Here is a 13245-nt window from a genome sequence, read left to right as displayed (position 1 = left end):
ATTGGTACAGGGAAAAAATGTTGGACTTACAGCAAAGTATAACCTTATTCTGCTTTACTCTGTAGTAAACAATATTAACGTCATAAAAATGTAAATGCTATCTTTTGAGGGGCTTTCGAGTTTCAAAACTATTCTACACAAAACAAAGAAATCTTAATTTTTGTCACAGAACTGAATAAATGACTGAATTAAATGATTTCATTTAGTTACATTAATTATTTACTTCTTATCAATTGGGAGGTGCAAGGTCAGGAGGAGAGATGAAGGATAATGCAAGAGTAGCTTACAAAACAGGGAGCCAATATGTTCTAGTTGAACTGAATAAGAGCTCTCTTTGCTGCATCTACTGCGAAAATGAAGACCATTCTCAGCAATCATACTGTCGACATTCCAGAAAATGTCGACATTACTCTGAAGGGATGCACAGTTATTGTGAAGGGCCCCAGAGGAACCCTGCGGAGGGACTTCAATCACATCAGTAGAACTCAGTCTTCTTGGAAAGAAAAAAAAGAGGCTCCAAGTTGACAAACGGTGGGGGAACAGAAAGAAACTGGCTACCGTTCGGACTATCTGTAGTCATGTACAGAACATGATCAAGGGTGTTACACTAGGCTTCCATTACAAGATGAGATCTGTGTATGCTCACTTCCCCATCAATGTCGTTATCCAGGAGAATGGGTCTCTTGTTGAAATCCGAAATTTCTTGGGTAAAAAATACATCCGCAGGGTTTGGATGAGAGCAGGTGTTGTTTGTTCAGTATCTCAAGCCCAGAAAGATGAATTAATCTTTGAAGGAAATGACATTGAGCTTGTTTCAAATTCAGCGGCTTTGATTCAACAAGCCACAACAGTTAAAAACAAGGATATCAGGGAATTTTTGGATGGTATCTATGTCTCTGAAAAAGGAACTGTTCAGCAGGCTGATGAATAAGATCTAAGAGTTATCCAGCTACAGAAAGAAGATGCCAGATGACTCCTAAGACCTACTTGTGATATTTAAATGATGCAATAAAAGACCTATTGATTTGGGAAAAAAAATAAACTGAGTAAGATACTAATGTTTAAGAATATGTGAATTTATCAATGTAGCCATTAAAAGAAAAGCAAGAGTAGTGACTGTAATTACTTACACAGTATTTACTATGTGCCAGGCACAGTTCTAAGCATTTTACATACATTAAGTCATTTAATCCTCACAATAATCACTCTAAGTATTCAGAGACTTTTGTCCACTTGAGAGACAGTAAAACTGAGTCACCAGGTGCAGTGGCTCACGCCTGTAATCCCAGCACTTGGGAGGCCGAGGCGGGCGGATCACCTGAGGTCGGGAGTTTGAGACCAGGCTGGCTAACATGGAGAAACCCTGTCTCTACTAAAAATACAAAATTAGCCAGACATGGTGGTGCATGCCTGTAATCCCAGCTACTCGGGAGGCTGAGACAGGAGAATCGCTTGAACACAGGAGGCGGAGGTTGCGGTGAGCCGAGATCGCGCCATTGCACTCCAGCCTGGGCAACAAGAGTGAAACTCCGTCTCAAAAACAAAAACAAAAACAGAAAAAAAAAAAAAAAAAAAAAAAACTGAGTCACAGAGGGTTAAGTAACTTGCCCAAGTTTACGTACATAGTAATGGTGGCTCACAAATGGAAATAAAATAACGATTTAATTAAGAGGTATGGATGGGAAAATTGATAAGTATGAAAAATGATTTGTATTAGGAAGCAATATATCTTATATATTATCCCAAGTTGATAAATCTGCAGTAATAAGCTATTTAGAGCTGTGGAGTTACAACTGTAATTACTAGAAGAACTAGAGGCTGGGCAGCAGAGTACTTTATATTTTACTTTCCATTTTAAGCCATTTTACATAGTTATTTAATAAGTGTATATATTTTTTTAAAGTTTTAACTCTTTTTTTATTAGAAAAAAAAAGTTTAGGCTGGGAGCGGTGGCTCACGCCTGTAATCCTGGCACTTTGGGAGGCTGAGGTGGGCGGATCACCTGAGGTCGGGAGTTCGAGACCAGCCTGACCAACGTAGAGAAACCCTCATCTCTACTAAAAATAAAAAATTAGCCGGCCGTGGTGGGGCATGGCTGTAATCCCAGCTACTCGGGAGGCTGAGGCAGAAGAATCACTTGAACCCAGGAGGCGGAGGTGGTGGTGAGCTGAGATCACGCTGCTGCGCTCCAGCCTGGGCAACAAGAGCGAAACTCCGCCTCAAAAAAAAAAAAAAAAAATTAAACTGGGCCAGGTGTGGTGACTCATGTCTATAATCTCAACGCTTTGGCAGGCTGAGGTGGAAGGATCACTTGAGCCCAGGAGTTCAAGACCAGCCTGGGCAACATGGCGAAAACCCAGCTCTGAAAAAATTAAAAACTTAGTCAAGCGTGGTGGCATGCACCTTTGGTCCCACTTATTCAAGGAGTGTCACTTGAGCCCACGAGGATGAGGCTGCAATGAGCCATGATCACACCACTGCACTCCCACTCCCACCTGGGTGACAGAATGAAAATTACAATTAAAATTAAACAGATCACCTCCTTCCAAACATCTTACTCACTCACACATAATGAAACATCTCTCAAGATAGCTTCCTCTTGATTTTAGATATTAGTACATTCATACTTGGGGAGATTGCAGATAATACTACCAAAATACAAAAAGTGTCTTCAGCTCATTTTGGTTAAAAGTGCCTCATCTGCCATGTGTCTGTATACAGTTCATCTTGTGTTCATAAAAGGTGACATTAGAAACATCTTACAAAGCTGTTAAAATGTTTGTGTCATCTGAGCACAGTGCTTACTAAAGTAATGTAGTGAAGAAAAATCCCATGGCCTGGGAGAGTAAAGATGATGAAAGTGTTACAGTGAGAGCATACAATAGAAATACTGAAGAGTTAATGATGCCAAATTAAAGAGCAACCAAAAGCAGAGTCATCATGGGATTATAGAAAGGAAGAGAATGTTAATTTATTCATTCTCTTATTTAACCAATATTTATTGGGCATCTATGTGTTCTTAATGTATATCACATGTTAAATGCTGAGCTTATAAAAAAATTGGACATGCAACTTGCTCTTAGTTTACAGTTTAGCAGATAATACAAAGGGTGCATATAAATACCTTTAGTATATGATAGAAATTTATAAGTAACATCATGTGATAAAAATATGGTAACAAAAGTAAGGGAGAAACGCTCCAGGGAAATTATAAAAAATTGAGCAATTTTTAATTGTATCATGTGCTCAGTGACAGGCAGATGCAAACTAAGTTGTAGGCCCATCACTGGGGTTGATAAATATAGGTCAGAAGATAAGGAAACATCATGTGATGTTGCTACTGAACTAATCGTATGTAAAAGTAGCCATATATTTTTGTTAAGAGAACTACCTTTACCAATTCTTTCTGGAATAGGACAGTTACCCATACCTCTGCTGGGCACTCAGCCTACCCGAAGCCAGAATAATACAAGGAGAATATGATAGAGGAAAAAAATACAATATCTTTTAGCAAAATTGCACACTAGATTCAATGTTCAGTATTAGAAGGTTTGTGTGGTTTGGTGATTTTGACTCTGAGACTGAACCAGGTGGCTGATTTTTCAACTTCTGCATTGTGGGCAGGGTCCGAGAGGCTGTAGTACTCCCCCAGTGCCTCTCCCTTATCTCTCCACGCCCACCAACACACACACACACACACACACACACACACACACACACACACATCCTTGTCCCTCTGTAGCTTGGGTTCCTTGTTAATCAGATACAGAGAGAGCCTGAGCCAGAGAGTGAAGAGAAAAAGGTGGGATGGTAAGGACAGGGAGGGGAGAGAAACTGGATGGCAGCCAGCTCATAAAGGTTCACTGGACAAAGCACAGCAGGACAATGTGGAATACAAGGTTGCAACTTTTTCTGGTATCTCTAAGAAGCTCATTGGAAAGGATGTTACTTTTGAATTCTCAGAGTTTCAGTTGTAAACAAAAATAACTAAAGTATATTTATAGTAAAAAAAAAAAGACTCATCTTTAACACATTTAAACATTGAATTCAATCAGATCTAGTACTAGTTTTAGTGGACATGAAAAGATTTTGGGAAGTGGGCATTTAATAGGAAAATGCTAAGTGGAACCCAAATGTTCATCAGTCTTATGTCTTAGAAATTCAAACACAGATGAGGTATGTTAAAATGATCTGCCCCTGTTCACCCAGAGTTTCCAAAATATTGACATCAGAAGTGTGTTCTCCTGAACTTTCTCTGGAGGTTGGGCTCTAGGTCTATGGTTCCCATAGCAGTGAAAAACACATTCATCACTTTTTACTGTGAAGGGTTAACTATATCTCTCACTAGACAATGAGTTCCAACAGCATTAGATTCATGTCTTATTCATTTTTCTAGTAGTGTTACTTTGTTTTATATAGACTGCTTTTCTTTCTTTTCCCCTTTTCTTCTTTTTCAATAAATGTAATAAAATGTTCCCCCAAATGCCAAAAAATACTAAGGAAGAATCCCTTCACTAAAATAAGCCTTCATTTTGTTATTCATTATATCATTGTTTTCATTCATTGTGAGTCTGTTTAATTTTAAGTAGAAGCTTGTAAGACCAAATTTTTATAAATTAATGTAAGATGACTAATAAATACTCTAACAGAGTACAACAGCAAATAGCTGCTCAAATTCCAATGAAGGTGATTCTTTACCTAGTTCTCCTTACATTTTTTATTCTAGAATTGAATTTAGTGATAGCACAGAGAAAATTCACAGTTTTAAAAAGTAATGAACTACCTATACAATAGGACAAAAGATTTACTAAGCTGAAGTCATTTTATGCTTCATGCGCTTAACCCTAATATTTTGGGCAGATAACTTTTTATGAATCCAAAATAAGTAAGCATTCACAACAGCTTTTTAAAATTGTATTTGAAAATAGTGCATCATGAAAGTAGAAACCTTTAAACAACAGCTGCAAAAAATGTTAAGTCAGCAAAATTGTGTTCATGTGTTGGGTTTTTATTTGTTTCTGAAGACAAACACAATATATGAACCACTCTCCTGATTACAATGTGAGTACAACATATATTTCCATAAAAATATATTTACTTTTATACTAAATTTATATATACATGATTTATATGTACAATACACATATATAAATACACATATATTTATATTACATTTTATATATACGTATGTGCGTATTTTTGTATATATGCATATATATAAAATACTTGAACCTCAGAAAATTTTTACTTTGGCCTCTGTTGAAAGCACTCAATAAAGAGAAAATTTGTTCTATATTCAGATTCTATGACCTGGCTTCCTTATCAGTGGAAACATTGGCAAATATTAGCTTTACTTAGGATCAGATTTAGTTCTGTTGTATATGCACATAGTTGTAATTGATTGCTTTCTATGTTAACTTCCCAGGAAACCAAGGGTTATTTTAAAGAAGCATTGTGGGTAATACTGAAATCCAGCGAACAAGAACAGGCAGGAGACATGATTGAACATTCTTTACAGAGGGAAAAAAAAGGCATTCAGAACTCATAATGTGCTCTAGAGTAGTTAGCTTCTGCTTAGTAGTCATAACATTACAAGAAACCAAATGTCAGGTTTAAAAATGATTAATGTGTAAATGAACTGTTGTGCTACCTGCTGCTAAGATCTCAACAATCAAAGTACTTTTAGCACTATCTTGGAACAAAAACCATCATTTCTAGGGCAGAGGTTTGCTTTATTTTTTTATATTTTTTGGGATGGACTCTTGCTCTGTCACCCAGGCTGGAGTGCAGTGGCGCAATCTCGGCTCATTGCAACCTCTGCCTCCAGGGTTCAAGCTATTCTCCTGCCTCAGCCTCCTGAGTAGCTGAGTACAGGCATGCACCACCATGCCTGGCTAATTTTTGTATTTTTAGTAGATATGTGGTTTCACCATGTTGGTCAGGCTGGTCTCGAACTCCTGACCTCGTGACCCGCCAGCCTCTGCCTCCCAAAGTGCTGGGATTACAGGCATGAGCCACCGTGCCCGGCTGGGGTTTACTTTTTCTCCTCATAAAAATGCTGATGTTTTATATGATTAGGATGAATCAAGTCAAAAGTGAAAATAGGCCAGGCACAGTGGCTCACATCTGTAATCCCAGCACTTTAGGAGGCTGAGGCAAGAGGATCCCTTGAGGTCAGGAGTTTGAGACCAGCCTGGCCAACATGGCAAAACCCCATCTCTACTAAAAGTATAAAAATTAGCCAGGGCATGGTGGCACGCACCAGTAGTTACAGCTACTCGGGAGGCTGAAGCATGAGAATTGCTTGAACCCGGGAGGCAGAGGTTGCAGTGAGCTGAAATTGTGCCGCTGCACTCCAGCCTGGGCGACAGAGGGAGACTCTGTCTCAAAAAAAAAAAAAAAAAAAGAAAAGAAAGAAAAAGAAAAGAAAAGAAAAAGTTGAAGTACATTTCTATTACAACTTCAGTTTTGGTTTTTTATAACATATTGCTGTATAAAAGTTAACATATAAGGTAAGGAAAACTTAGTGCATTATGGCTATTAACTTATTTTATTTTGTCTAGTTTTTAACTTTTTATTTTCAATGTTTTTGGGTACATAGTAGGTATATATATTTATGGGATATATTAGATGTTTTGATATAGGCATGCAATGTGTAATAATCACATTATGGAAAATGGATATCCATCTCCTCAAGCATTTATCCTTTGTGTTACAAACAATCCAATTAGACCTTTTTAGTTATTTTTAAATGTACAATTAAATTATTATTGACTGTAGTCACCCTGTTGTGCTATCAAATACTAGGCCTTATTCATTCTTTCTAACTATTTTTTGTATCCATTAACTATCCCCACCTCCCTCTCACTCTCCCATTACCCTTCCCAGCTTCTGGTAGCCATCCTTCTACTGTCTATCTCCAAGGGTTCAATTGTTTTGATTTTTAGATCCACAAACAAGTGAGAACGTGCAATGTTTGTCTTTCTGTGCCTAGCTTATTTAACTTAACATAATGACCCCCAGTTCCATCCATGTTATTGCAAATGACTGAATCTCATTATTTTTTATGACTAAATAGTACCCCATTGTATATAAGTATTGACATTTTCTTTATTCATTTATCTGTTGATGAACACTTACATTGCTTCCAAATCTTAGCTATTGTGAACAGTGCTGCAATAAACATGGGAATGCAGATATCTCTGCAACATACTTATTCTCTTTCTTTGGAGTATATATGCAGCAGTGGGATTGCTGTACAGTACTTCTATTTTTAGTTTTTTGAGGAAGCTCCAAATTGTTCTCCATAGTGGTTACACTAATTTACATTCCCATCAACAGTATGAGAGTTCCCTTTTTTCTTAGCTTATATCCAAAAGACAGGCAATAACTGGGGGTGAGATTAGTTATGAGGGTGAGATGACATCTCATTGTAGTTTCGATTTGCACTTCTCTGATGATCAATGATGTTGAGCATCTTGTCTTATGTCTTCTATTGAAAAAATGTCTATTCAAACATTTTTCCCATTTTTAATTGGATTATAGAATTGTTTGAGCCCCTTTATGGCTATTAACTTTAAAACAATAAATAGCTAATGTTTAATTTATGCTTATTATTCGGGTTGTTTTCAGTATCATTAGGATAACTTTGTGGGTATTGGCTTCAAAATTACATCCAGTAGGCCGGGCACAGTGGCTCATGCCTGTAATCCCAGCACTTTGGGAGGCTGAAGCAGGCAGATCACCTGAGGTCGGGAGCTCAAGACCAGCCTGGCCAAAATGGCGAGACCCCATCTCTACTAAAACTACAAAAATTAGCCTGGCATGGTGGCAGGGGCCTGTAATCCCAGATACTCGGTAGGCTGATGCAGGAGAATCGCTTGAACCTGGGAGGCAAAAGTTGCAGTGAGCTGAGATCACACCACTGCACTCCAGCCTGGGTGACAGAGCGAGACTATGACTAAAAAAATAAAATACTTTTTTTAAAAAAAAGAATAAATAAATTTTTTAAAATTTTAGAAAAAACCTTAGTTCAGCCTGTAAAAATACAAATAATATGATTATGGACAAATAACCACTGAGCCACTAACCAATTTAATTTCTTCTCATATATGGTCAGAATGGAAGCTAACTTTCCTTCATAAGCAAGAAGTCATTGTATGCCATAATACTCAAAAGGAATGAAAACCACAAAGCAAAACTTTCCAGAAGATCATGAGAATCAGAGATCTTTTCGAAGACTTTATAAATTCTTGGCATTGGATCATACTTTAGCTTTGTTCAAGAGTCATTGTCTTTTGGAAGAAGTTTTCTGATCTCCCGGCTCATAAGCATTCAGGACACAGCAGGGGCCGAGTAAGGAAATTGTGGAGATTTTATACAAACTGGCACAAAGGATTCAGGTGACTCTGAAAGGTGGAGCAGTTGGTGTTCTGGGCAATGTTGCTGGGTGTTGGTGGCAACACATTTATGTGAAGTGAGTGGCCTGATTAGGGAAACAGAAGCAGTGTGATAGGAAAGGCTTGGCTTCTAAGAGTCATGGAAGGGTTTGTTACTTTCAAGAGTGGTATAATACATGCCGCTATTAATACTAACAGTACATTTTACTTGACAGTAAAGCGGCCAATCAACCCAGAACACCAATTGCTAATAGTGACGGGTCTAGGTAGAGTTAATGGGGCCTCAGACCTTTCAGAACTCATTGTTCTTTCAGAACCTAGGTTTGGTCAATGGCTCTTTAGTCAAACCAAGGAAGGTTGTGTCCCAAGTCCAGCTCGACTTAGAGGTTGGGAAAATCCTTGAAAATGTTGAATACTTGTTGCAACCATCCTTGCAGCCAAACATGGAATGAAGGTCAGGCATTTCTTTTCATGGCACCATAGCATCACACTATTATTTTCTAACTCTCTGTCTCTTCCAACAGACTGTAAATTATTTGAGTCAAGAAAACTTACATATTTTTGTATCTAAAGTGGCTTGCACAATATCTGAGACAGAATAAATATTTTTACAATGAATGAATGGATTAAGCAGCTAAGGACTAAATCAGAAGGGAAATCTAAAGCTGGAATGTTAGTCTATCAGAAGAGAGAGGTTCCAGGCGGAACATGGTGGCTCACACCTGTAATGCCAGTGCTTTGGGAGGCTGAGGTGGGAGCATTGTTGAGACCAGGTATTAAAGATAAGCCTGGACAACATAACAAAACCCCTGTCTCTACAAAAAATTTAGAAATTAGCCATGTGTGGTAACACAAGCCTGTAGTCCCGGCTACTTGGGAGGCTGAGGCAGGAGGACCACTTGAGGCCAGAAGTTAGAGATTGGTGCACTATGATTGCACCACCGCACTGAAGCCTAGGTGACAGAGCAAGACCTCGTCTCAAAAAAGAGACAGAGAGAGAGAAGTGATGGAGCCTGAGTTGTTACTGTAGCTACCACTGAAGTTTGCCAATATGCCAACCACCACGTTAAACATTTTTCATGTATCATATAATCCTCACACAACCTTTTGAGGTAAGTACCATCATAAGTATCATGGTACAGATAAGTATATGATACAGACAAGGAAAATAAATAAAAGAAAATTACAGAAAATCCCCCAACAAAACGTGGCCCTGAGTCTCACAACTAGTAGGAATTGGACACCATAGCTTAAGAGTTTTTTTAATTAATTAATTTATTTTTTATAGCAGTTTTAGGTTTGTGGAAAATTAAGCCGATAGTAAGAGAGCTCCCATATAACTCCTTACTCTTTAGCTTATAGTTTCCCTTATAATTAAAATCTTGCATTAATGGGTGTGTTATAATTAATAAACCAATAACAATATATTATTATTAACTAAAGCCCATAGTTTATGGTCCTTATTTTGTGTTGTACAGTTATATGGGGATTGACAAATACATACATAGCTTAAAATTGTAACCCCATGTCACAATAAAAAGATACTCTGGAATCATTAAAAAGATGTTTGAATGAATTCTGAGATCTCATCATGAAGATGGCAACTCTTCCAAATTAATCTATGACGTTAGTGCAATTCCTAACATACATCCAAAGGATCTTCATTAAATTTGAAAAACCCATGCAAAACTCAAATGGAAAAGGCCAAGAAGAGCCAGGACAATTTTGAAGAAGAGGAAGCATTATCTTTACCAGATATCAAGCTTATAATAAATCTATAATAATTAAAACATGCTCTTTTTACAATTAAACAGATCATCAAATAGACCAGTAAAACGAAATACAAGTCTGGAAACAGACCCATGCATATATGGATTTTTTTATTTAAGGCAGAATTTTTATCTATTTATAAATCAGTTGGGAAATGGTAAACTATTCAATAAATGACACTGGAACAAATGATTCTCCATATGGGGTAAGAAGGAAAATTTTGCCACCCACCAAAAAATTAAGGTAAAGTAGACACTAAACATGAAAAACAAAACTATAAAACTTAAGAAAACACAGGAAAATGTCTTCATTATACCTGGGCCAGGACAGATTTCTTTAATAAGGCACAAATACCACAACTCATAAAGGAAAACTGATAAATTTGCATATAATAACATTTTTGCATATAATAACATTTGAAATTTTGTATGACAAAAGACACCATAAACAAAGTAAAAGGACATGCACAAATTGGAAGAATTTTGCAATTCACATAGCAAAATACTTATAATAGAATTTACGAAGAACTGCCACTAGATAAATAAGGCAAAGCAAAAAGGAAAAATAAAGCAATTGATTTAAACAGGAGAGGAAAAAATGGATGGCAAAGAAAAATATGTAAAGATGTTCAACCTTGCTATGAATCAGAGGAATGCAAATGAAAGGCACAATGCTAGGCTCTTTTATACCTACTGGCTTGAGAAAAATTGAAAATTCATATTATGTGTTGGTAAAAGTGTAGAGAAATAGAAATTCTTGTACACTGCTAGAAATATAAATGACTCTCAATACTTTGGACAGTGAGGCAGAGACTGCTTATTCTTTATCAAATTCATTTTCTTCTTTTTCTAGGGCGCGCAGCTAGACTGTCTTTCCCAGGTTCCCTTGCAGTTGGGTGTGGTTATCTAACAGAATGTTACCAGTGGAATGGGATTAAAAATGATGTGTTTCTCCATGTCCTTTCCCCCTTCTGACTGCCTGGAATGGCCATGCCAAGGGAAACTTGAAAGTCACATGTTAAAAATGGCAGCATCCCTTACAGCCTGGTTACCTGAATAGCTGTGTAGAGCAGAGTACCCCTCCCCTCAACCCATTCTACAAGTTACCTGGTGTTCATTCAACTCACTATGAGGGTCTCAGCACATGCTGCTCTAGGTTTTTAGGTGAATGAGAAATAGACTGTTATTGTATTTGCTGCATTATTTTGGGGTGGGGGAGGGTCTGTCTGATGCTGAATCTGAGATGCATTTGGCAATATACAAGATCTATACCTGTGGCTAGCAATTCTGTTTTTACCTACATTCCCTAGAGAAACTAATAGTTATATGAAGAGGGAGACATGTATAAGAATGTTCATTGGCCGGGCGCGGTGGCTCACGCCTGTAATCCCAGCACTTTGGGAGGCCAAGGCAGGCGGATCACAAGGTCAGGAGTTCGAGACCAGCCTGGCCAATATGGTGAAACTCCGTATCTACTAAAAATACAAAAATTAGCCGGGTGTAGTGGCGGGCTCCTGTAGTCCCGGCTACTCTGGAGGCTGAGGCAGGAGAATCGGTTGAACCCGAGAGGCGAAGGTTGCAGTGAGCCAAGGTCGTAGCATTGCACTCCAGCCTGGGAGACAGAGCGAGACTGCGTCTCAAAAAAAAAAAAGTTCATTGCAGTACTAATGGTAATAGAGGAAAACGGGAGGAAAACTAACTACCTTCATACAGGAAAGGATAAATTGTGACTTGTTTATAAAATGGAATACCATAGACCAGTACTTATTAGCAATTTAGACACACACTTATTAACATGGATAACATTAAAAAGCAAATTATGGCCAGGCGCAGTGGCTCACACCTGTAATGCCAGCACTTTGGGAGGCCGAGATGAGTGGATCACTTGAAGCCAGAAGTTCAAAACCAGCCTGAGCAACATGGCGAAACACTGAATCTACGAAAAATACAAAAATTAGCCAGGTCTGATGGTGCACGCCCATAATCCCAGCTACTCGGGAGGCTGAGTCAGGAGAATCGCTTGAACCTGGGAGACACAGGTTGCAGTGAGCCGAGATGGCACCACTGCACTCCAGGCTGGGCAACAGAGCGAGACTCTGTCTTAAAAAAAAAAAGCAACTTGCAAAATAACTATAATATGCCATCTATGTAAATATTTAAAGATCAGCCTATGGGGAACACTTATAAACAGTACGAAAATGAGAATTATAATGAAAATCACTAATTCAGTATAGGAATTCTGGGTCGGTCATGTATGATTGTGTTGTGGGCACCATTCATGTAAACTACAGTGTTTATGCAGTATTCAGTCTTCTATGATAGACATAGGAAGGAAAGGTAGAAAGATGGGCATGATTTTTTAATCATTTATTTATTTATTTTTGAAACAGTCTCACTCTTTCGCCCAGGCTGTAGTGCAGTGGCGTGATCTCAGCTCACTACAACCTCTGCCTCCCGGGTTCAAGCGATTCTCCTGGCTCAGCCTCCCCAGTAGCTGGGATTACAGGCACCTGCGATCATTACAGGCACGTGCCACCATGCCCAGCTAATTTTTGTGTTTTTAGTAAAGACGGGGTTTCACCATGTTGGTCAGGCTGGTCTCGAACTCCTGACCTTGTGATCCGCCTACCTCAGCCTCCCAAAGTGCTGGGATTATAAGCATGAGCCACCACACCCGGCCATTTTAATAATATTTTAACTTTAATTGTGTCTGTAATTTATTTTAAATGACAAAGAGAAAGAGAAAGAGAAGAATCTGATATTGTCAAATGTTGACTTTTGTTTAATCTTGCAGTTCATTAGTAGATGCCTTTTTTTTTTTTTTTGAGACAGAGTCTTGCTCTGTTGCCCAGGCTGGAGTGCAGTGGTGCGATCTCGGCTCACTGCAACCTCTGCCTCCCAAGTTCAAGCGATTCGCCTGCCTCAGCCTCCTGAGTAGCTGGGACTACAGGTACGTACCACCACGCCCAGCTAATTTTTCTATTTTTAGTAGAGACAGGGTTTCACCATATTGGTCAGGCTGGTCTTGAACTCCTGACCTCGTGATCCACCCACCTCGGCCTCCCAAATTGCTGGGA

General features: G+C 38.5%; 1 pseudogene; it reads left to right on the top strand.

Moving 5' to 3' along the window:
• The first annotated feature begins 334 nt into the window (after positions 1 to 334).
• Positions 335 to 1053, top strand: LOC100973864 (large ribosomal subunit protein uL6-like; annotated as a pseudogene).
• Positions 1054 to 13245: the final 12192 nt, after the last annotated feature.

Source organism: Pan paniscus, chromosome 5 (genome assembly GCF_029289425.2).
Source record: "Pan paniscus chromosome 5, NHGRI_mPanPan1-v2.0_pri, whole genome shotgun sequence".
NCBI classification, from domain to species: Eukaryota; Metazoa; Chordata; class Mammalia; order Primates; family Hominidae; genus Pan; species Pan paniscus.
Note: the sequence above shows the minus strand (reverse complement) of the source record. Positions and strands in the feature narration are given on the sequence as shown.